The following is a 23,427-nucleotide window of genomic DNA, read 5'->3' as shown; positions in this document are numbered from 1 at the left end:
GGGATCTGAACCCTGAGGGAGAGAAGTGAGTAACCTTGGAAACCAACATCTTAACTGGTGGGATCTGAACCCTGAGGGAGAGAAGTGAGTAACCTTGGAAACTAACATCTTAACTGGTGGGATCTGAACCCTGAGGGAGAGAAGTGAGTAACCTTGGAAACTAACATCTTAATTGGTGGGATCTGAACCCTGAGGGAGAGAAGTGAGTAACCTTGGAAACCAACATCTTAACTGGTGGGATCTGAACCCTGAGGGGGAGAAGTGAGTAACCTTGGAAACCAACATCTTAACTGGTGGGATCTGAACCCTGAGGGGGAGAAGTGAGTAACCTTGGAAACCAACATCTTAACTGGTTGGATCTGAACCCTGACCTCGCGCTCTGGAAACCAACATCTTAACTGGTGGGATCTGAACCCTGAGGGAGAGAAGTGAGTAACCTTGGAAACCAACGTCTTAACTGGTGGGATCTGAACCCTGAGGGAGAGAAGTGAGTAACCTTGGAAACCAACGTCTTAACTGGTGGGATCTGAACCCTGAGGGGGAGAAGTGAGTAACCTTGGAAACCAACGTCTTAACTGGTGGGATCTGAACCCTGAGGGAGAGAAGTGAGTAACCTTGGAAACCAACGTCTTAACTGGTGGGATCTGAACCCTGAGGGGGAGAAGTGAGTAACCTTGGAAACCAACATCTTAATTGGTGGGATCTGAACCCTGAGGGAGAGAAGTGAGTAACCTTGGAAACCAACATCTTAACTGGTGGGATCTGAACCCTGAGGGAGAGAAGTGAGTAACCTTGGAAACCAACATCTTAACTGGTGGGATCTGAACCCTGAGGGGGAGAAGTGAGTAACCTTGGAAACCAACATCTTAACTGGTGGGATCTGAACCCTGAGGGAGAGAAGTGAGTAACCTTGGAAACCAACATCTTAACTGGTGGGATCTGAACCCTGAGGGGGAGAAGTGAGTAACCTTGGAAACCAACATCTTAACTGGTGGGATCTGAACCCTGAGGGAGAGAAGTGAGTAACCTTGGAAACCAACATCTTAACTGGTGGGATCTGAACCCTGACCTCGCGCTCTGGGAACCAACCTTTTAACTGGTGGGATCTGAACTCTTGGTCTCGCGCCATTAGTTAAGAAAGATGCCTTCTTGGGTCGATGGTGACACAGATTTTGCAGAAAGGGGAACCTAAAAATACATTTGCATTTCGCTACACCCGCAATAACATCTGCTAAACTTGTGACCAATTAACATCTGATTCGATTTTGATCAGGATACTTGTACTTCTTCATAAATTTGTCCTTAGGAAGAATGCTGTGCTGATGACGACACAATGTTATTACCGTTACATTGAGTATGTTTACATGGACAGTAGTACTTGGATATGAAACTGGTTATGGCAGAAGGCTGAGTATGGCATTAGTCATGTAAACACCTCTGCTCATCTTAATCGGTGTACAGTCAAAATCTATAGTAGTAGTTCCCTACCCCTGGGATAGAGAATAGTAGTTCCCTACCCCTGGAATAGAGAATAGTAGTTCCCTACCCCTGGAATAGAGAATAGTAGTTCCCCTGGAATAGAGAATAGTAGTTCCCTACCCCTGGGATAGAGAATAGTAGTTCCCTACCCCTGGAATAGAGAATAGTAGTTCCCTACCCCTGGAATAGAGAATAGTAGTTCCCCTGGAATAGAGAATAGTAGTTCCCTACCCCTGGAATAGAGAATAGTAGTTCCCCTGGGATAGAGAATAGTAGTTCCCTACCCCTGGAATAGAGAATAGTAGTGCCCTACCCCTGGAATAGAGAATAGTAGTTCCCTACCCCTGGAATAGAGAATAGTAGTTCCCTACCCCTGGAATAGAGAATAGTAGTTCCCTACCCCTGGAATAGAGAATAGTAGTTCCCTACCCCTGGAATAGAGAATAGTAGTTCCCTACCCCTGGAATAGAGAATAGTAGTTCCCTACCCCTGGAATAGAGAATAGTAGTTCCCTACCCCTGGAATAGAGAATAGTAGTTCCCCTGGAATAGAGAATAGTAGTTCCCCTGGAATAGAGAATAGTAGTTCCCTACCCCTGGTTCCCTACCCCTGGGATAGAGAATAGTAGTTCCCTACCCCTGGAATAGAGAATAGTAGTTCCCTACCCCTGGAATAGAGAATAGTAGTTCCCCTGGAATAGAGAATAGTAGTTCCCCTGGAATAGAGAATAGTAGTTCCCCTGGGATAGAGAATAGTAGTTCCCTACCCCTGGAATAGAGAATAGTAGTTCCCTACCCCTGGAATAGAGAATAGTAGTTCCCTACCCCTGGAATAGAGAATAGTAGTTCCCTACCCCTGGGATAGAGAATAGTAGTTCCCTACCCCTGGAATAGAGAATAGTAGTTCCCCTGGGATAGAGAATAGTAGTTCCCCTGGAATAGAGAATAGTAGTTCCCTACCCCTGGAATAGAGAATAGTAGTTCCCTACCCCTGGAATAGAGAATAGTAGTTCCCCTGGAATAGAGAATAGTAGTTCCCTACCCCTGGGATAGAGAATAGTAGTTCCCTACCCCTGGGATAGAGAATAGTAGTTCCCTACCCCTGGGATAGAGAATAGTAGTTCCCTACCCCTGGAATAGAGAATAGTAGTTCCCTACCCCTGGGATAGAGAATAGTAGTTCCCTACCCCTGGAATAGAGAATAGTAGTTCCCTACCCCTGGAATAGAGAATAGTAGTTCCCTACCCCTGGGATAGAGAATAGTAGTTCCCTACCCCTGGGATAGAGAATAGTAGTTCCCTACCCCTGGGATAGAGAATAGTAGTTCCCTACCCCTGGGATAGAGAATAGTAGTTCCCTACCCCTGGAATAGAGAATAGTAGTTCCCTACCCCTGGAATAGAGAATAGTAGTTCCCTACCCCTGGAATAGAGAATAGTAGTTCCCTACCCCTGGAATAGAGAATAGTAGTTCCCTACCCCTGGAATAGAGAATAGTAGTTCCCTACCCCTGGAATAGAGAATAGTAGTTCCCTACCCCTGGAATAGAGAATAGTAGTTCCCTACCCCTGGAATAGAGAATAGTAGTTCCCCTGGAATAGAGAATAGTAGTTCCCCTGGAATAGAGAATAGTAGTTCCCTACCCCTGGGATAGAGAATAGTAGTTCCCTACCCCTGGAATAGAGAATAGTAGTTCCCTACCCCTGGAATAGAGAATAGTAGTTCCCCTGGAATAGAGAATAGTAGTTCCCCTGGAATAGAGAATAGTAGTTCCCCTGGGATAGAGAATAGTAGTTCCCCTGGGATAGAGAATAGTAGTTCCCTACCCCTGGAATAGAGAATAGTAGTTCCCTACCCCTGGAATAGAGAATAGTAGTTCCCTACCCCTGGGATAGAGAATAGTAGTTCCCTACCCCTGGAATAGAGAATAGTAGTTCCCCTGGGATAGAGAATAGTAGTTCCCCTGGGATAGAGAATAGTAGTTCCCCCGGGATAGAGAATAGTAGTTCCCTACCCCTGGAATAGAGAATAGTAGTTCCCCTGGAATAGAGAATAGTAGTTCCCCTGGAATAGAGAATAGTAGTTACCCCTAGTAGTTCCCCTGGGATAGAGAATAGTAGTTCCCTACCCCTGGGATAGAGAATAGTAGTTCCCCTGGAATAGAGAATAGTAGTTCCCCTGGAATAGAGAATAGTAGTTCCACTGGGATAGAGAATAGTAGTTCCCCTGGAATAGAGAATAGTAGTTCCCTACCCCTGGAATAGAGAATAGTAGTTCCCTACCCCTGGAATAGAGAATAGTAGTTCCCTACCCCTGGAATAGAGAATAGTAGTTCCCTACCCCTGGAATAGAGAATAGTAGTTCCCTACCCCTGGGATAGAGAATAGTAGTTCCCTACCCCTGGGATAGAGAATAGTAGTTCCCTACCCCTGGGATAGAGAATAGTAGTTCCCCTGGGATAGAGAATAGTAGTTCCCCTGGGATAGAGAATAGTAGTTCCCCTGGAATAGAGAATAGTAGTTCCCCTGGAATAGAGAATAGTAGTTCCCCTGGAATAGAGAATAGTAGTTCCCTACCCCTGGAATAGAGAATAGTAGTTCCCTACCCCTGGTTCCCTACCCCTGGGATAGAGAATAGTAGTTCCCTACCCCTGGGATAGAGAATAGTAGTTCCCTACCCCTGGGATAGAGAATAGTAGTTCCCTACCCCTGGAATAGAGAATAGTAGTTCCCTACCCCTGGGATAGAGAATAGTAGTTCCCTACCCCTGGAATAGAGAATAGTAGTTCCCTACCCCTGGGATAGAGAATAGTAGTTCCCTACCCCTGGGATAGAGAATAGTAGTTCCCTACCCCTGGGATAGAGAATAGTAGTTCCCTACCCCTGGAATAGAGAATAGTAGTTCCCTACCCCTGGAATAGAGAATAGTAGTTCCCTACCCCTGGAATAGAGAATAGTAGTTCCCTACCCCTGGAATAGAGAATAGTAGTTCCCTACCCCTGGAATAGAGAATAGTAGTTCCCTACCCCTGGAATAGAGAATAGTAGTTACCCCTACCCCTGGAATAGAGAATAGTAGTTCCCTACCCCTGGAATAGAGAATAGTAGTTCCCTACCCCTGGAATAGAGAATAGTAGTTCCCCTGGAATAGAGAATAGTAGTTCCCCTGGAATAGAGAATAGTAGTTCCCTACCCCTGGGATAGAGAATAGTAGTTCCCTACCCCTGGAATAGAGAATAGTAGTTCCCTACCCCTGGAATAGAGAATAGTAGTTCCCCTGGAATAGAGAATAGTAGTTCCCCTGGAATAGAGAATAGTAGTTCCCCTGGGATAGAGAATAGTAGTTCCCTACCCCTGGAATAGAGAATAGTAGTTCCCTACCCCTGGAATAGAGAATAGTAGTTCCCTACCCCTGGAATAGAGAATAGTAGTTCCCTACCCCTGGGATAGAGAATAGTAGTTCCCTACCCCTGGAATAGAGAATAGTAGTTCCCCTGGGATAGAGAATAGTAGTTCCCCTGGGATAGAGAATAGTAGTTCCCCCGGGATAGAGAATAGTAGTTCCCTACCCCTGGAATAGAGAATAGTAGTTCCCCTGGAATAGAGAATAGTAGTTCCCCTGGAATAGAGAATAGTAGTTCCCTACCCCTGGGATAGAGAATAGTAGTTCCCTACCCCTGGGATAGAGAATAGTAGTTCCCCTGGAATAGAGAATAGTAGTTCCCCTGGAATAGAGAATAGTAGTTCCACTGGGATAGAGAATAGTAGTTCCCCTGGAATAGAGAATAGTAGTTCCCTACCCCTGGAATAGAGAATAGTAGTTCCCTACCCCTGGAATAGAGAATAGTAGTTCCCTACCCCTGGAATAGAGAATAGTAGTTCCCTACCCCTGGGATAGAGAATAGTAGTTCCCTACCCCTGGGATAGAGAATAGTAGTTCCCTACCCCTGGGATAGAGAATAGTAGTTCCCTACCCCTGGGATAGAGAATAGTAGTTCCCCTGGGATAGAGAATAGTAGTTCCCCTGGAATAGAGAATAGTAGTTCCCCTGGGATAGAGAATAGTAGTTCCCCTGGAATAGAGAATAGTAGTTCCCCTGGAATAGAGAATAGTAGTTCCCTACCCCTGGAATAGAGAATAGTAGTTCCCTACCCCTGGAATAGAGAATAGTAGTTCCCTACCCCTGGGATAGAGAATAGTAGTTCCCTACCCCTGGGATAGAGAATAGTAGTTCCCTACCCCTGGAATAGAGAATAGTAGTTCCCTACCCCTGGGATAGAGAATAGTAGTTCCCTACCCCTGGAATAGAGAATAGTAGTTCCCTACCCCTGGGATAGAGAATAGTAGTTCCCTACCCCTGGGATAGAGAATAGTAGTTCCCTACCCCTGGGATAGAGAATAGTAGTTCCCTACCCCTGGGATAGAGAATAGTAGTTCCCTACCCCTGGAATAGAGAATAGTAGTTCCCTACCCCTGGGATAGAGAATAGTAGTTCCCTACCCCTGGGATAGAGAATAGTAGTTCCCTACCCCTGGAATAGAGAATAGTAGTTCCCTACCCCTGGGATAGAGAATAGTAGTTCCCTACCATTGGGATAGAGAATAGTAGTTCCCTACCCCTGAGTATTGCATTAGTCATACTCTGATCATCTTAATCGGCGTACGGCGTACGGTCAAAATCTACGGTCGGCGTACGGTCAAAATCTAAGTGAGCACACGGCAATTAAAACAACAGGTTCTCTGAGAAATCTTTTAAATTATTAGGACATGAGAACCCCTTAATCAGAGTTCCGGCTGCGTATTGGATCAGAGTTCCGCCCGGCGTATTGGATCAGAGTTCCGCCCGGCGTATTGGATCAGAGTTCCGCCCGGCGTATTGGATCAGAGTTCCGCCCGGCGTATTGGATCAGAGTTCCGCCCGGCGTATTGGATCAGAGTTCCGCCCGGCGTATTGGATCAGAGTTCCGGCTGCGTATTGGATCAGAGTTCCGCCCGGCGTATTGGATCAGAGTTCCGCCCGGCGTATTGGATCAGAGTTCCGCCCGGCGTATTGGATCAGCTTTAAGGGAAGTGAGTTCGGAACAACCGAATGAGTCTCAAAGTAGTTTTCACATCCAAACTTTATACGTCTGAACTCAGAATAAAATATGCTTCCCAGAAATAACATGGTCGCTGTGGTAGAACATTTATTTTGATTTGGTGATTTTCTGCATTTATCCAAGTCCCATCAGGTGGCCTGATTTCAGAGGTGTCCGTGCAAACAGAATTATTAGGGTTAATCGTTCTTCTTGCAAAGAGTGTAAACGTTTTAAAATGAACTATTAAATTTAATCTGACTATCCACAATAATCACATTATTGTGTGTATGTAACCTTAGTCATTGTTACTACACTGGTTAAAGGAGGGGGAATTCAGGAGGTTAGTTGGAGTAGGGAACCCTTTAAAATAATAATAATAATAATAATAATGTTTGAAACATTTTTCTGAATAATCATTGTTGTACAATTTAAAGGCCAATACACTGCATTTCAGCGTCAGGGATAATCTAATGAATTCAGGGCTTGTAAATGTATACCCGGGCTAAATATAAGCCTTCCACAACTATAAGACACAGCAACAACACAGCCTGTTCATAGTTGTTGAAATCCAGTGGTCTAATAAGATGATGCTTATTTCTCGGAATGAGAAACGAGTTGTCGTCTCCTTATATAAATGCGTCTTTTTTTAAAATGTTATGCCCATCGCTAAATTTATTGAACACAGACTAGACCCGCTGAGCACATAAATCGGTGGGTGAAATGGTACCGTGATGCCACGCGCGACAGAAACGTAACGTTAATTTTCCCACAGCATGTTCGTTGATATTCTCGTTTTGCTAAGGTCTGCTCTGTTCTACATTTTGGGAGCGGAGACATAAAAAGGGGATCGTTAGAGGAGGTTATATTATCCTCCTATTACAGTCAAACAATGTCTCTCAATGTGTTTCAGTCTCCATATGACTGATTCTGTCGGACCAAACCGCAAATGCAAATATGCGGGTTTAAACCGCTTGTTGTCAGAGAAGTTATCTGTTATCTTTATTGTGAGTGGCAGGAGGGAGGGGAGGGAGGGGCTTGGTGTCACACAGCACAGGAGGAGGGAGGGGCTTGGTGTTACGTAGCACAGGAGGAGGAGGGGCTTGGTGTCACACAGCACAGGAGGAGGAAGGGTCTTGGTGTTACGTAGCACAGGAGGAGGAGGGGCTTGGTGTCAAACAGCACAGGAGGAGGGCGGGGCTTGGTGTCACACAGCACAGGAGGAGGGGGGGCTTGGTGTCACACAGCACAGGAGGAGGGCGGGGCTTGGTGTTACGTAGCACAGGAGGAGGAGGGGGCTTGGTGTCACACAGCACAGGAGGAGGAAGGGGCTTGGTGTTACGTAGCACAGGAGGAGGGGGGGCTTGGTGTCACACAGCACAGGAGGAGGGCGGGGCTTGGTGTCACACAGCACAGGAGGAGGGGGGCTTGGTGTCACACAGCACAGGAGGAGGAGGGGCTTGGTGTCACACAGCACAGGAGGAGGGAGGGGCTTGGTGTTACGTAGCACAGGAGGAGGGGCTTGGTGTCACACAGCACAGGAGGAGGAGGGGCTTGGTGTCAAACAGCACAGGAGGAGGAGGGGCTTGGTGTCAAACAGCACAGGAGGAGGAGGGGCTTGGTGTCACACAGCACAGGAGGAGGGAGGGGGCATGGTGTTACGTAGCACAGGAGGAGGAGGGGCTTGGTGTCACATAGCACAGGAGGAGGGGGGGCTTGGTGTCGCACAGCACAGGAGGAGGAGGGGCTTGGTGTTACGTAGCACAGGAGGAGGGGGGGTTTGGTGTCACACAGCACAGGAGGAGGGCGGGGCTTGGTGTCACACAGCACAGGAGGAGGCGAGACCAAAAAGACACTCCTAAACACTCGTAAAAATGAACAAAAAATAAAACCCCAGATTCTTGCGATACAGACATGGTGCTAAAACATACATTTGAATTAATCAAATGAATCCGATATATTGCCCAGCCCTAGAATACACAAGGTGTAATGTGGTTGTGCACCAGCAGTTTGTCTCCTCTTCATGCCAGTCACCTGCAGTCACTCAATTAGCCTATGTCCTCATGTTGGTTTAGATTGGTAAGTTAGTCTACCCAGCTATCTAAATTTGTAGTAACCCAGCTATCTAAACTTGTAGTAATCATGGTGGAATTACCGACCGGGGGGCCCCCCATTGATGTTGTAAGTCACTCTTACTCAGATATCATATTAAAAACGACAAACATTTCTCTCCACCCATGGCAAAATGTGTAGAATTGCAGAAAACTAGCTTTAAAACTGCAACAGTGTCTCCTATGCCCCATGGCAAAATGTGTAGAATGGCAGGAAATCAGGCGGGCTCTGACTGCATGTGTTGGTAACAAGCTAGAGAAGAAGAAATTCCAGAGTTTATAGCCGACTAGCGCTAACTAACGTTAAAGATCCGTTTCAAACATATATATATATATATATATATATATATATATTTATATTTTTACCTGAAAAATCGTTGTCCAGATCGCGTAGTGAACACGTTGAACTGAATGAATAATTTCTGAAGCCACTAGCTTTTGAACTACCGAACAACTACAGTCCTACACGTTTCATAACGTGATCTCGACAACAATTTTTTTTAGGTAAAACATTTCTTAAAATGTTCCTTTTAACGTTAAGTAGCGCTAGTCGGCTGTACCTGTGTCAAAACTCTGGAATTTCTCCTTCTCTAACTTGTTACCAATCTTCCAATGTGTTTGTGCTATCATGCCAAACATGTAGGGCTTTTACAATGAGCAATGGAGTTGGCAAGAGCACAAACAGATCTGGGACCAGGCTATAGGAGACAACAGGTCTGGGACCAGGCTATAGGAGACAACAGATCTGGGACCAGGCTATAGGAGACAACAGATCTGGGACCAGGCTATAGGAGACAACAGATCTGGGACCAGGCTATAGGAGACAACAGATCTGGGACCAGGCTATAGGAGGAGACAACAGATCTGGGACCAGGCTATAGAAGGAGACAACAGATCTGGGATCAGGCTATAGAAGGAGACAACAGATCTGGGACCAGGCTATAGGAGGAGACAACAGATCTGGGACCAGGCTATAGGAGGAGACAACAGATCTGGGACCAGGCTATAGAAGGAGACAACAGATCTGGGACCAGGCTATAGAAGGAGACAACAGATCTGGGACCAGGCTATAGAAGAAGACAACAGATCTGGGATCAGGCTATAGAAGGAGACAACAGATCTGGGACCAGGCTATAGGAGTCGACAGATCTGGGACCAGGCTACAGAAGGAGACAACAGATCTGGGACCAGGCTATAGGAGGAGACAACAGATCTGGGACCAGGCTATAGGAGGAGACAACAGATCTGGGACCAGGCTATAGGAGGAGACAACAGATCTGGGACCAGGCTATAGGAGGAGACAACAGATCTGGGACCAGGCTATAGAAGGAGACAACAGATCTGGGACCAGGCTATAGAAGGAGACAACAGATCTGGGACCAGGCTATAGAAGGAGACAACAGATCTGGGACCAGGCTATAGAAGGAGACAACAGATCTGGGACCAGGCTACAGAAGGAGACAACAGATCTGGGACCAGGCTATAGGAGACAACAGATCTGGGACCAGGCTATAGGAGACAACAGATCTGGGACCAGGCTATAGGAGACAACAGATCTGGGACCAGGCTATAGGAGCCAAAAGATGTGGGACCAGGCTATAGAAGTAGAGAGACAACAGATCTGGGACCAGGCTATAGAAGTAGAGAGACAACAGATCTGGGACCAGGCTACAGAAGGAGACAACAGATCTGGGACCAGGCTACAGAAGGAGACAACAGATCTGTGACCAGGCTATAGGAGGAGACAACAGATCTGGGACCAGGCTATGACCTTTTCTCACCTGGGTTTCTCTCTGCTGTTTTTGTTGTTGTTGCTCCATCACTCCTCTCTCCCTGTGTGTCACCTTCTAGTCGAGGGGATTGTGCTAGTGAAGCGAGGAATGGCCAACTGTACATCACAGCTGTCGCTGTTACCTTTTGCCAACAATTTACACACACACACACACACACACACACACACACACACACACACACACACACACTGATCCTCTGAGAGTGTACAGTCTACCACAGGAGCAAGAGCAGTCATTTTACATTGATCAGATGCTCTTATCTAGAGCAACATACAGGAGCAATTAGGGTTAAGTGCCTTGGTCAAGGGCACATCGACAGATTGTTCACCTAGTCTGCTCGGGGATTCAGTCCAGTGACCTTTTCGGTTACTGGCCCAATGCTCTTAACTGCTTGGCTACCTGCCAGTCCTCTCTCTCGTCTCAACCCTCCCTCCCTCCCTCCCTCCCTCCCTCCCTCCCTCCCTCCCTCCCTCCCTCCCTCCCTCCCTCCCTCCCTCCCTCCCTCCACTCCACTCCACTCCATCAGTCAAGACACGCAGCTGATCCATTCTGTCACATTATCATCCACAAGCTCCCAGACCAACTCAGCCAAAATCAATGGCCATAAACCACTATGGTGTTCTATCATGACCCATAAAACATGGGTGGCAGTGAGGACCAGGGGTCATAGAGATTCTGTCTCAAATCAAGGTTTTTATTGGTCGTTCAACACAGATTTGTTTTAATGTCACATTCACAAGTACAGTGATGCCTTTCTTGCAAACTCACAATCCGACACAGCAGTGATCATTATCAATGTGGCACTACAAAATAACAAGGTAGAGCAAAAACACAAGAAATAAGAATAAAAAAACAATAAATAAAAATAAGAAATAAGAATAACGCCAGAAAGTAAGAAGCTAAATTAGTGTCCAATAACATATTTATAATGTACAGGGATACTGGAGTGATGGAGGTAGCTACATACTGTATGTACAGGGATACTAGAGTGATGGAGGTAGATACTGTATGTATAGGGATACTGGAGTGATGGAGGTAGATACTGTATGTATAGGGATTCTGGAGTGATGGAGGTAGATACTGTATGTATAGGGATTCTGGAGTGATGGAGGTAGATACTGGAGTGATGGAGGTAGATACGGTATGTATAGGGATACTGGAGTGATGGAGGTAGATACTGGAGTGATGGAGGTAGATACTGGAGTGATGGAGGTAGATACTGTATGTGTAGGGATACTGAAGTGATGGAGGTAGATACTGTATGTGTAGGGATACTGGAGTGATGGAGGTAGATACTGTATGTGTAGGGATACTGGAGTGATGGAGGTAGATACTGTATGTATAGGGATACTGGAGTGATGGAGGTAGATACTGGAGTGATGGAGGTAGATACTGGAGTGATGGAGGTAGATACTGTATGTGTAGGGATTCTGGAGTGATGAAGGTAGATACTAGAGTGATGGAGGTAGATACTGTATGTATAGGGATTCTGGAGTGATGGAGGTAGATACTAGAGTGATGGAGGTAGATACTGTATGTGTAGGGATACTGGAGTGATGGAGGTAGATACTGTATGTATAGGGATTCTGGAGTGATGGAGGTAGATACTAGAGTGATGGAGGTAGATACTGGAGTGATGGAGGTAGATACTGTATGTGTAGGGATACTGGAGTGATGGAGGTAGATACTGTATGTATAGGGATTCTGGAGTGATGGAGGTAGATACTAGAGTGATGGAGGTAGATACTGGAGTGATGGAGGTAGATACTGTATGTATAGGGATACACTACCGTTCAAAAGTTTGTGGCCAGTTAGAAATGTCCTTGTTTTTGAAAGAAAAGCACATTTTCTGTCCATTTTAAAATAACATCAAATTGATCAGAAATACAGTCTAGACATTGTTAATGTTGTAAATGACTATTGTAGCTGAAAACTGCAGATTTTTAAAATGGAATATCTACATAGGCGTACATAGGCCCATTATCAGAAACCATCACTCCTGTGTTCCAATGGCACGTTGTGTTAGCTAATCCAAGTTTATCATTTTAAAAAGGCTAATTGATCATTAGAAAACCCTTTTGCAATTATGTTGGCACAGCTGAAAACCGTTGTTCTGATTATAGAAGCAATAAAACTGGCCTTCTTTAAACTAGTTGAGTATCTGGAGCATCAGCATTTGTGGGTTTGATTACAGGATCAAAATGGCCAGAAACAAAGACCTTTCTTCTGAAACTCGTCAGTCTATTCTTGTTCTGAGAAATGAAGGCTATTCCATGCGAGAAATTGTCAAGAAACTGAAGATCTCGTACAACGCTGTGTACTACTCCGTTCACAGAACAGCGCAAACTGGCTCTAACCAGAATAGAAAGAGGAGTGGGAGGCCCCGGTGTACAACTGAGCAAGAGGACAAGTAGATTAGTGTCTAGTTTGAGAAACAGACACCTCACAAGTCCTCAACTGGCAGCTTCATTAAATAGTACCCGCAAAATACCAGTCTCAACGTCAGCAGTGAAGAGGTGACTCCGGGATGCTGGCCTTCTAGGCAGAGATCCTCTGTCCAGTCTCAACGTCAACAGTGAAGAGGTGACTCTGGGATGCTGGCCTTCTAGGCAGAGTTCCTCTGTCCACTCTCAACGTCAACAGTGAAGAGGTGACTCTGGGATGCTGTCCTTCTAGGCAGGGTTCCTCTGTCCAGTCTCAACGTCAACAGTGAAGAGGTAACTCCTGGATGCTGACCTTCTAGGCAGAGATCCTCTGTCCAGTCTCAACGTCAACAGTGAAGAGGCGACTCCGGGATGCTGACCTTCTAGGCAGAGTTCCTCTGTCCAGTCTCAATGTCAACAGTGAAGAGGTGACTCCGGGATGCTGACCTTCTAGGCAGAGATCCTCTGTCCAGTCTCAATGTCAACAGTGAAGAGGTGACTCCGGGATGCTGGCCTTCTAGGCAGAGTTCCTCTGTCCAGTGTCTGTTCTTTTGCCCATCTTAATCTTTCCTTTTTATATGGCTTTTTCATTGCAACTCTCAGCATCCCGTAGTCGCCTCTTCACTGTTGATGTTGAGACTGGTGTTTTTGCGGGTGACAATTTAATGAATTGGAACGCTGACTGCGAGCCAGGCCTAAATCGCCCAACATCAGTGGTCCGGCCTCACTAATTCTCTTGTGGAAAGTCTTCCCAGAAGAGTGGAGGTTGTTATAGCAGCAAAGTGGGGGACCAACTCCATATTAGTGCCCATGATTTTAGAATGAGATGTTGGACAAGCAGGTTTACTCATACTGTTGGTCATGTAGTGTATGTAGAGGGGTATGGTTACTAGGCATCATGATGGTAAACAGAGTAGCAGCAGAATAAATGAAGATGTGTGTAGTCACTATAAATGTGTGTGTTGTGTGTGTGTGCCCTGTCTGTGTGCAGTCCAGTGAGTGTGCATAGACTTAAAATATGACCAAGGTAGTCCGTGAAGCCATTTTGTTAGCTACTTAGCAGTCTTACGGCTTGGGGATAGAAGCTGTTCGGGGGGCCTGTTGGTGTCAGATTGGTACCGCTTGCAGATTTTATCGCAGGTGTATTGAAATGCATTTCTTTCCGAGTCCCTATGCAGCAGGGTGATGAGATGTAGCCTAAAAATGAAGGCTTCATTACCCGATGGCTTATGGGGGTGTCAATCACATCTCTCACAGGCTCCTAACAAGCATCAATCATTCAATGGCCAAACCAGACTGACTGACTCAGGGGGTAACTAAGACCCAACCTTTTGAAAACAGTACTGTGTGTTAAACTACAGTGCCTTGAAAAAGTATTCATCCCCCTTGGCATTTTTCTTATTTTGTTGCATTACAACCTATAATTTAAATGCTTTTTTTTAATTTGGATTTCATAGAATGGATATACACAAAATAGTAAAAATTGGTGAACTGAAATGAAAAAAATTGCTTCTTGAAAAAGATAAAAAAATATATAAAAAGGGTAAGGTGGTGTGTGTTCACCCCCTTTGCTATGAAGCCCCTCCCCCTTTGCTATGAAGCCCCTCCCCCTTTGCTATGAAGCCCCTCCCCCTTTGCTATGAAGCCCCTAAATAAGATCTGGTGCAACCAATTACCTTCAGAAGTCACATAATTAGTTAAATAAAGTCCACCTGTGTGCAATCTAAGTGTCACATGATCTGTCACATGATCTCAGTGTGTATATATATATATATATACACCTGTTCTGAAAGGCCCCAGACTCTGCAACACCACCAAGCAAGTAGCGTAATGAATACCAAGGAGTTATAAAAAAAAAAAACTGAAACTTTGAACATCCCACGGAGCACCATTAAATCCATTATTACAAAATGGAAAGAATATGGCACCACAACAAACCTGCCAAGAGAGGGCCGCCCACCAAAACTCATGGACCAGGCAAGGAGGGCATTAATCAGAGAGGCAACAAAGAGACCAAAGATAACCCTGAAGGAGCTGCAAAGCTCCACAGCGGAGATTGGAGTGTATGTCCATAGGACCACTTTACGTCGTACACTCCACAGAGCTGGGCTTTACGGAAGAGTGGTCAGAATAAAGCCATTGCTTAAAGTAAAAAATAAGCAAACACATTAGGTGTTCGCCAGAAGGTGGGAGACTGCTCAAATATATGGAAGAAGGTAATCTGGTCAGATGAGACTAAAATTGAGCTTTTTGGCCATCAAGGAAAATGCTGTGTGTGACGCAAACCCAACACCTCTCATCACCCCGAGAACACCATCCCCACAGTGAAGCTTAGTGGTGGCAGCATCATTTTGGGGGGGATGTTTTTCATGGGCAGGTACTGGGGAACTGATCAGAATTGAAGGAATGACGGATGGTGCTAAATACAGGGACATTCTTGAAGGAAACCTGTTTGTCTTCCAGAGATTTGAGACTGGGACGGAGGTTCACCTTCCAGCAGGACAATGACCCTAAGCATACTGCTAAAGCAACACATTAAGAGGAAACATTTAAATGTCTTGGAATGGCCTAGTCAAAACCCAGACCTTAATCAATTGCTGTACACCAGCGGATTGCCCTACACCAGCCGAATCCATCCAACTTGAAGGAGCTGGAGCAGTTTTGCCTTGAAAAAGGGTCAGAAATCTCAGTGGCTAGATGTGCCAAGCTAATAGAGACATACCCCAAGAGACTTGCAGCTGTAATTGCTGCAAAAGGTGGCTCTAACAAAGTATTGACTTTGGGGGGGTGAATAGTGTCTAATTTGTTGTTTGTTTCACACACAAAAAACATTTTGCATCTTCAAAGTGGTAGGAAAGTTGTGTGAATACTTTTGCCACTTTAGACTGACTGACCCAGGTGGTAACTAAGACCTAACAGTACTGTGTGTTAAACCAGACTGACTGACCCAGGTGGTAACTAAGACCTAACAGTACTGTGTGTTAAACCAGACTGACCCAGGTGTTAACTAAGACCTAACAGTACTGTGTATTAAACCAGACTGACCCAGGTGCTAACTAAGACCTAACAGTACTGTTTGTTAAACCAGACTGACCCAGGTGCTAACTAAGACCTAACAGTACTGTGTTAAAATAGACTGACTGGCTCAGGGGGTAACTAAGACCTACGTCTCAAATAGCCCTCTATTCCCTACATGATGCACTACATAGCCCTATGGGCCCCACTCAGCAGTAGCACACTTTATAGAGATTAAAGTGCTCAAACTCTGTCCCTAAAGGACTGTCCTCTAGGGGAAGGGTATAACACCTCTGTTCCTGACCCACCACCCCCTCCAGTCAACAGTTATCACATCTCAATTCATCTTTCTCTTTCTCCCTCTTTCTCTCACACGCGGCTTCAGAATAGACATGGCAATCTAGCTTGACCTTCACCCCATGTTAAAAGAAATCCTGTGGTCAAAAGCAGTATCTCACGACGACATTAGTGGACAAGCTTTCCAGCCGAGAATTGTTTTAAAATACATTCTGCCTGTTGAGAACCTTTCCCCCCGTGCCTTTTTAATTTCTCAAAGCTGCAGAGTCTCTGTACAGATGTCTGATTTATTAGCTGAGGCAAGAAATATCCTGAAATGATAATGACTCAAAGTAGCCATGGGTGCATTCATTAGTGCCCACTGTAGCAAAAAAAATATTTTTTCAACAAAAACAAGAGTTTCTTATTGGACAAGTTCACGTAGACCCTCCTCGTTTTTAGTCCCATTTTGCTAGCGGTTTTGGTTCCTAGTGAATACACACCGTGTCATCACCAAGCATCTGCACCTGATTAATGAAAGGGTTGTCCTTCAGTGAGAGGCCCAGGCCATACAAAAAGGAAAGGAAACCAGGGTGGATGATGTGTTGAGGGGCTAGACGGTGTGGTTTCTGTGCCAGAGGGTGAAACACACGTGTCTTTTGTGTTGTTTAGCATAATGACAGCTGATCCTATTGAAAGAGTCTGTCAGTGAGAACGGGTTATAACTGTTCTCTTTTGTCCTGTAGCCTTAAAACCTGTCGTGCTGTGTGGACTACCTTGTCCTTTCCTCTCACGATCACGTCTAATAAGCTCGCACACAAACAGATGCTGTTGTGAATACCAGGAGACAGCTGTTATCAAATAAAATTTTATTTGTCACATACACCATGGTTAGCAGATGTTAATGCGAGTGTAGCGAAATGCTTGTGCTTCTAGTTCCGACAATGCAGTAATAACCAACAAGTAATCTAGCTAACAATTCCACAACTACTACCTTATAGACACAAGTGTACGGGGATAAAGAATATGTACATAAAGATATATGAATGAGTGATGGTACAGAGCGGCATAGGCACGATACAGTAGATGGTATTGAGTGCATTATATACATATGAGTATGTAAACAAAGTGGCATAGTTAAAGTGGCTAGTGATACATGTATTACATAAGGATGCAGTAGATGATATAGAGTACAGTATATACGTATACATATGAGATGAATAATGTAGGGTATGTAAACATTATATTAGGTAGCATTGTTTAAAGTGGCTAGTGATATATTTTACATCATTTCCCATCAATTCCCATTATTAAAGTGGCTGGAGTTGAGTCAGTGTGTTGGCAGCAGCCACTCAGTGTTAGTGGTGGCTGTTTAACAGTCTGATGGCCTTGAGATAGAAGCTGTTTTTCAGTCTCTCGGTCCCAGCTTTGATGCACCTGTACTGACCTCGCCTTCTGGATGATAGCGGGGTGAACAGGCAGTGGCTCGGGTGGTTGTTGTCCTTGATGATCTTTATGGACTTCCTGTGACATCGGGTGGTGTAGGTGTCCTGGAGGGCAGGTAGTTTGCCCCCGGTGATGCGTTGTGCAGACCTCACTACCCTCTGGAGAGCCTTACGGTTGTGGGTGGAGCAGTTGCCGTACCAGGCGGTGATACAGACCGACAGGATGCTCTCGATTGTGCATCTGTAGAAGTTTGTGAGTGCTTTTGGTGACAAGCCAAATTTCTTCAGCCTCCTGAGGTTGAAGAGGCGCTGCTGCGCCTTCTTCACGATGCTGTCTGTGTGGGTGGACCAATTCAGTTTGTCTGTGATGTGTATGCCGAGGAACTTAAAACTTACTACCCTCTCCACTACTGTTCCATCGATGTGGATAGGGGGGTGTTCCCTCTGCTGTTTCCTGAAGTCCACAATCATCTCCTTAGTTTTGTTGACGTTGAGTGTGAGGTTATTTTCCTGACACCACACTCCGAGGGCCCTCACCTCCTCCCTGTAGGCCGTCTCGTCGTTGTTGGTAATCAAGCCTACCACTGTTGTGTCGTCCGCAAACTTGATGATTGAGTTGGAGGCGTGCGTGGCCACGCAGTCGTGGTTGAACAGGGAGTACAGGAGAGGGCTCAGAACGCACCCTTGTGGGGCCCCAGTGTTGAGGATCAGCGGGGTGGAGATGTTGTTACCTACCCTCACCACCTGGGGGCGGCCCGTCAGGAAGTCCAGTACCCAGTTGCACAGGGTGGGGTCGAGACCCAGGGTCTCGAGCTTGATGACGAGCTTGGAGGGCACTATGGTGTTAAATGCCGAGCTGTAGTCGATGAACAGCATTCTCACATAGGTATTCCTCTTGTCCAGATGGGTTAGGGCAGTGTGCAGTGTGGTTGAGATTGCATCGTCTGTGGACCTATTTGGGCGGTAAGCAAATTGGAGTGGGTCTAGGGTGTCAGGTAGGGTGGAGGTGATATGGTCCTTGACTAGTCTCTCAAAGCACTTCATGATGACGGAAGTGAGTGCTACGGGGCGGTAGTCGTTTAGCTCACTTACCTTAGCTTTCTTGGGAACAGGAACAATGGTGGCCCTCTTGAAGCATGTGGGAACAACAGACTGGTATAGGGATTGATTGAATATATCCGTAAACACACCAGCCAGCTGGTCTGCGCATGCTCTGAGGGCGCGGCTGGGGATGCCGTCTGGGCCTGCAGCCTTGCGAGGGTTGACACGTTTAAATGTTTTCCTCACGTTGGCTGCAGTGGAGAAGAGTCCGCATGTTTTAGTTGCGGGCCGTGTCAGTGGCACTGTATTGTCCTCAAAGCGGGCAAAAAAGTTATTTAGTCTGCCTGGGAGCAAGACATCCTGGTCCGCGACAGGGCTGGTTTTCTTTTTGTAGTCCGTGATTGACTGTAGACCCTGCCACATACCTCTTGTGTGAGCCGTTGAATTGAGATTCTACTTTGTCTCTATACTGACGCTTAGCTTGTTTGATTGCCTTGCAGAGGGAATAGTTACACTGTTTGTATTCGGTCATGTTTCCGGTCACCTTGCCCTGATTAAAAGCAGTGGTTCGCGCATTCAGTTTCACGCGAATGCTGCCATCAATCCACGGTTTCTGGTTTGGGAATGTTTTAATCGTTGCTATGGGAACGACATCTTCAACGCACGTTCTAATGAACTCGCTCACCGAATCAGCGTATACGTCAATGTTGTTGTCTGACGCAATACGAAACATATCCCAGTCCACGTGATGGAAGCAGTCTTGGAGTGTGGAATCAGATTGGTCGGACCAGCGTTGAACAGACCTCAGCGTGGGAGCTTCTTGTTTTAGTTTCTGTCTGTAGGCAGGGATCAACAAAATGGAGTCGTGGTCAGCTTTTCCGAAAGGAGGGCGGGGCAGGGCCTTATATGCGTCGCGGAAGTTAGAAAAGCAGTGATCCAAGGTTTTCCAGCCCTGGTTGCGCAATCGATATGCTGATAAAATTTAGGGATGGAGTGTGATGTTGTGAACAGTATGTTAAAGTATGTACACTTTAACATGACAAAAAAAAAAACGTGTAGAATTATAATGGACCTACGTTCATGCAGTTTCTTGATTGTGTCCAACTCGCCTATGATCACCGAAATGAAAGCTAGACAGTCAAAGAACATGGAAAATGCCCAAAACGATGGATATATTTTATAAAAAACTTATTTTTTTAAAATTTTGAAGGCGAGAAAATATTTGAAAACATTTGTGCTGCCCTCCGGACCTCGTTGAAGACGGAATGCGACCCCTGGTGGCTAAATGAGTTGAAGACGGAATGTGACGCCTGGTGGCTAAATGAGTTGAAGATGGAATGCGACCCCTGGTGGCTAAATGAGTTGAAGACGGAATGCGACGCCTGGTGGCTAAATGAGTTGAAGACGGAATGCGACGCCTGGTGGCTAAATGAGTTGAAAACGGAATGCGACGCCTGGTGGCTAAATGAGTTGAAGACGGAATGCGACCCCTGGTGGCTAAATGAGTTGAAGACGGAATGCGACCCCTGGTGGCTAAATGAGTTGAAGACGGAATGTGACGCCTGGTGGCTAAATGAGTTGAAGATGGAATGCGACCCCTGGTGGCTAAATGAGTTGAAGACGGAATGCGACGCCTGGTGGCTAAATGAGTTGAAGACGGAATGCGACGCCTGGTGGCTAAATGAGTTGAAGACGGAATGCGACGCCTGGTGGCTAAATGAGTTGAAGACGGAATGCGACCCCTGGTGGCTAAATGAGTTGAAGACGGAATGCCACGCCTGGTGGCTAAATGAGTTGAAAACGGAATGCGACCCCTTTGGGCTAAATGAGTTGAAGACGGAATGCGACGCCTGGTGGCTAAATGAGTTGAAAACGGAATGCGACGCCTGGTGGCTAAATGGGTTGAAGACGGAATGCGACCCCTGGTGGCTAAATGAGTTGAAGACGGAATGTGACGCCTGGTGGCTAAATGAGTTGAAGACGGAATGCGACCCCTGGTGGCTAAATGAGTTGAAGACGGAATGCGACGCCTGGTGGCTAAATGAGTTGAAGATGGAATGCGACGCCTGGTGGCTAAATGAGTTGAAGACGGAATGTGACGCCTGGTGGCTAAATGAGTTGAAGACGGAATGCGACGCCTGGTGGCTAAATGAGTTGAAGACGGAATGCGACCCCTGGTGGCTAAATGAGTTGAAGACGGAATGCCACGCCTGGTGGCTAAATGAGTTGAAAACGGAATGCGACCCCTTTGGGCTAAATGAGTTGAAGACGGAATGCGACGCCTGGTGGCTAAATGGGTTGAAGACGGAATGCGACCCCTGGTGGCTAAATGAGTTGAAGACGGAATGCGACGCCTGGTGGCTAAATGAGTTGAAAACGGAATGCGACGCCTGGTGGCTAAATGAGTTGAAGACGGAATGCGACCACTGGTGGCTAAATGAGTTGAAGACGGAATGCGACGCCTGGTGGCTAAATGAGTTGAAGACGGAATGCGATGCCTGGTGGCTAAATGAGTTGAAGATGGAATGCGACGCCTGGTGGCTAAATGAGTTGAAGATGGAATGCGACGCCTGGTGGCTAAATGAGTTGAAGACGGAATGCGACGCCTGGTGGCTAAATGAGTTGAAAACGGAATGCGACGCCTGGTGGCTAAATTAGTTGAAGACGGAATGCGCCGCCTGGTGGCTAAATGAGTTGACAACGGAATGCGACGCCTGGTGGCTAAATGAGTTGAAGATGGAATGCGACCCCTTTGGGCTAAATGAGTTGGACACCCCTGTTCTAGGTCAGTAACAGTAGAAGAGTGATTGTCTGTATTCAGTAAGCAGGACAGCCATCACATTCAGGACCTCCAGATTCTCGCTGACAAACCTTTACAATGACACTTGAGCCTCATTACCGGCCTAACAAACACACACACACACACACACACACACACACACACACACACACACACACACACACACACGCACACACTGTACTCTACTAATGACGTGAAAGCTATGAATGTGGTCTTTGTCTGTGAGAGATGCTATCGGCTCTGACTGAACTCTATGGTCATCAGTGCGTGGCTAACTAATCTCTTCATGAAGGCCACTTCTCCCAGCTAACCTATCAAAAGGTCCGTAATGGATTCTAATGCAGAGGTTTTCAAACTAGGGTCTGGGCCCCCCTAGGGGAGGTACTGGAGGGGGTCTGATTTTTTTTGTTGTTGTGAAAAATAATTATTTTATGAATATCACTTGCTACAACAGAATACCATTCTGGATTAAAAAAAGGAATAAAAAGATAGTTTCACGAGCCAATGCTAGCTAGCGTTAGCGCAATGACTGAAAGTGTACAGGAACAGTTAGCATGCTATCTTGAACGACCTAAACCAAATAGAAAGCATGCAGAAAAGACATTGAACTATATCTATTTTTATCATCTAACAGTCAAATACAAGCTAGACTGTCAGGGAGAATTGAAAACTCCGTAAACCAGTCATAAACCAGCGCCCATTGATTTTGTTATAATTGTTTTTGCAGAGGAACAGGCAAAAGGGAAATTAGCTTTAAAACTGCAATTGTCTCTCAGCTCCGTGCCAAACTGTGTAGAATTGCCAAGATACCTTTCTAAGTGTACTTTATTATGTATTGGATCACAAACATTTTTTAACTTTTACATTACCGATAAAATGGCCTGACGTTGAAGTGGACATTCTCGGTATTCATATCCCGAAAGAAAGAACTGATCCCTCTCCAATACATTGTTATAGAACGTTTGCAAAAATTGATACGGTCTTGCTACCATGGAAAGGTAAATACCTGTCTATATTGAAAAATCTATCTGATTTAATTCTTTAGTCCGTTTCTCTATTTACTTTTGGACCTGCCTATCCTGAACAACTTGTTTTGTGAAATTTCATGATTTATTTCAGCTATTATTTCTTTCATCACATTCCCAGTGGGTCAGAAGTTCACATACACTCAATTAGTATTTGATAGCATTGCTTTTAAATTGTTTACCTTGGGTCAAACGTTTCTGGTTGCCTTCCACAAGCTTCCCACAATAAGTTGGGTGAATTTTGGCCCATTCCTCCTGACAGAGCTGGTGTAACTGAGCCAGGTTTGTAGGCCTCCTTGCTCACACACACTTTTTCAGTTCTGACCACTATTTTTCTATGGGATTGAGGTCAGGGCTTTGTGATGGCCTTTCCAATACCTTGACTTTGTTGTCCTTAAGCCGTTTTGCCACAACTTTGGAAGGATGCTTGGGGTCATTGTCCATATGGAAGAGCCCTTTCCGACCAAGCTTTAACTTCCTGACTGTCGTCTTGAGATGTTGCTTCAATATATCCACATAATTTTCCTTCTTCGTGATGCCATCTATTTTGTGAAGTGCACCAGTCCCTCCTGCAGCAAAGAACCCCCCACAACATGATGCTGCCACCCCCGTGCTTCACGGTTGGGATGGTGTTCTTCGGCTTGCAAGCCTCCCCCTTTTTCCTCCAAACATAATGATGGTCATTATGGCCAAACAGTTCTATTTTTGTTTCATCAGACCAGAAGACATTTCTCCAAAAAGTACGATCTTTGTCCCCATGTGCAGTTGCAAACCGTAGTCTGGCTTTTTTATGGCGGTTTTGGAGCAGTGTCTTCTTCCTTGCTGAGCGGCTTTTCAGGTTATGTCGATATAGGACTCGTTTTACTTTGGATATAGATACTTTTGTACTTGTTTCATCCAGCATCTTCACAAGGTGCTTTGCTGTTGTTCTGGGACTGATTTGCACTTTT

At 45.7% G+C, this 23,427-nt stretch overlaps 1 protein-coding gene across 1 annotated transcript in view; it reads left to right on the top strand.

Moving 5' to 3' along the window:
• Positions 1-23,427, top strand: part of LOC139386089 (component of oligomeric golgi complex 6) — a 153,676-nt gene that overhangs the window by 5,311 nt on the left and 124,938 nt on the right. The window lies entirely within an intron of this gene.

This window comes from Oncorhynchus clarkii, chromosome 27, assembly GCF_045791955.1.
Source record: "Oncorhynchus clarkii lewisi isolate Uvic-CL-2024 chromosome 27, UVic_Ocla_1.0, whole genome shotgun sequence".
Lineage (NCBI taxonomy): Eukaryota > Metazoa > Chordata > Actinopteri > Salmoniformes > Salmonidae > Oncorhynchus > Oncorhynchus clarkii.
This window is presented reverse-complemented; position numbering and strand designations above follow the sequence as displayed.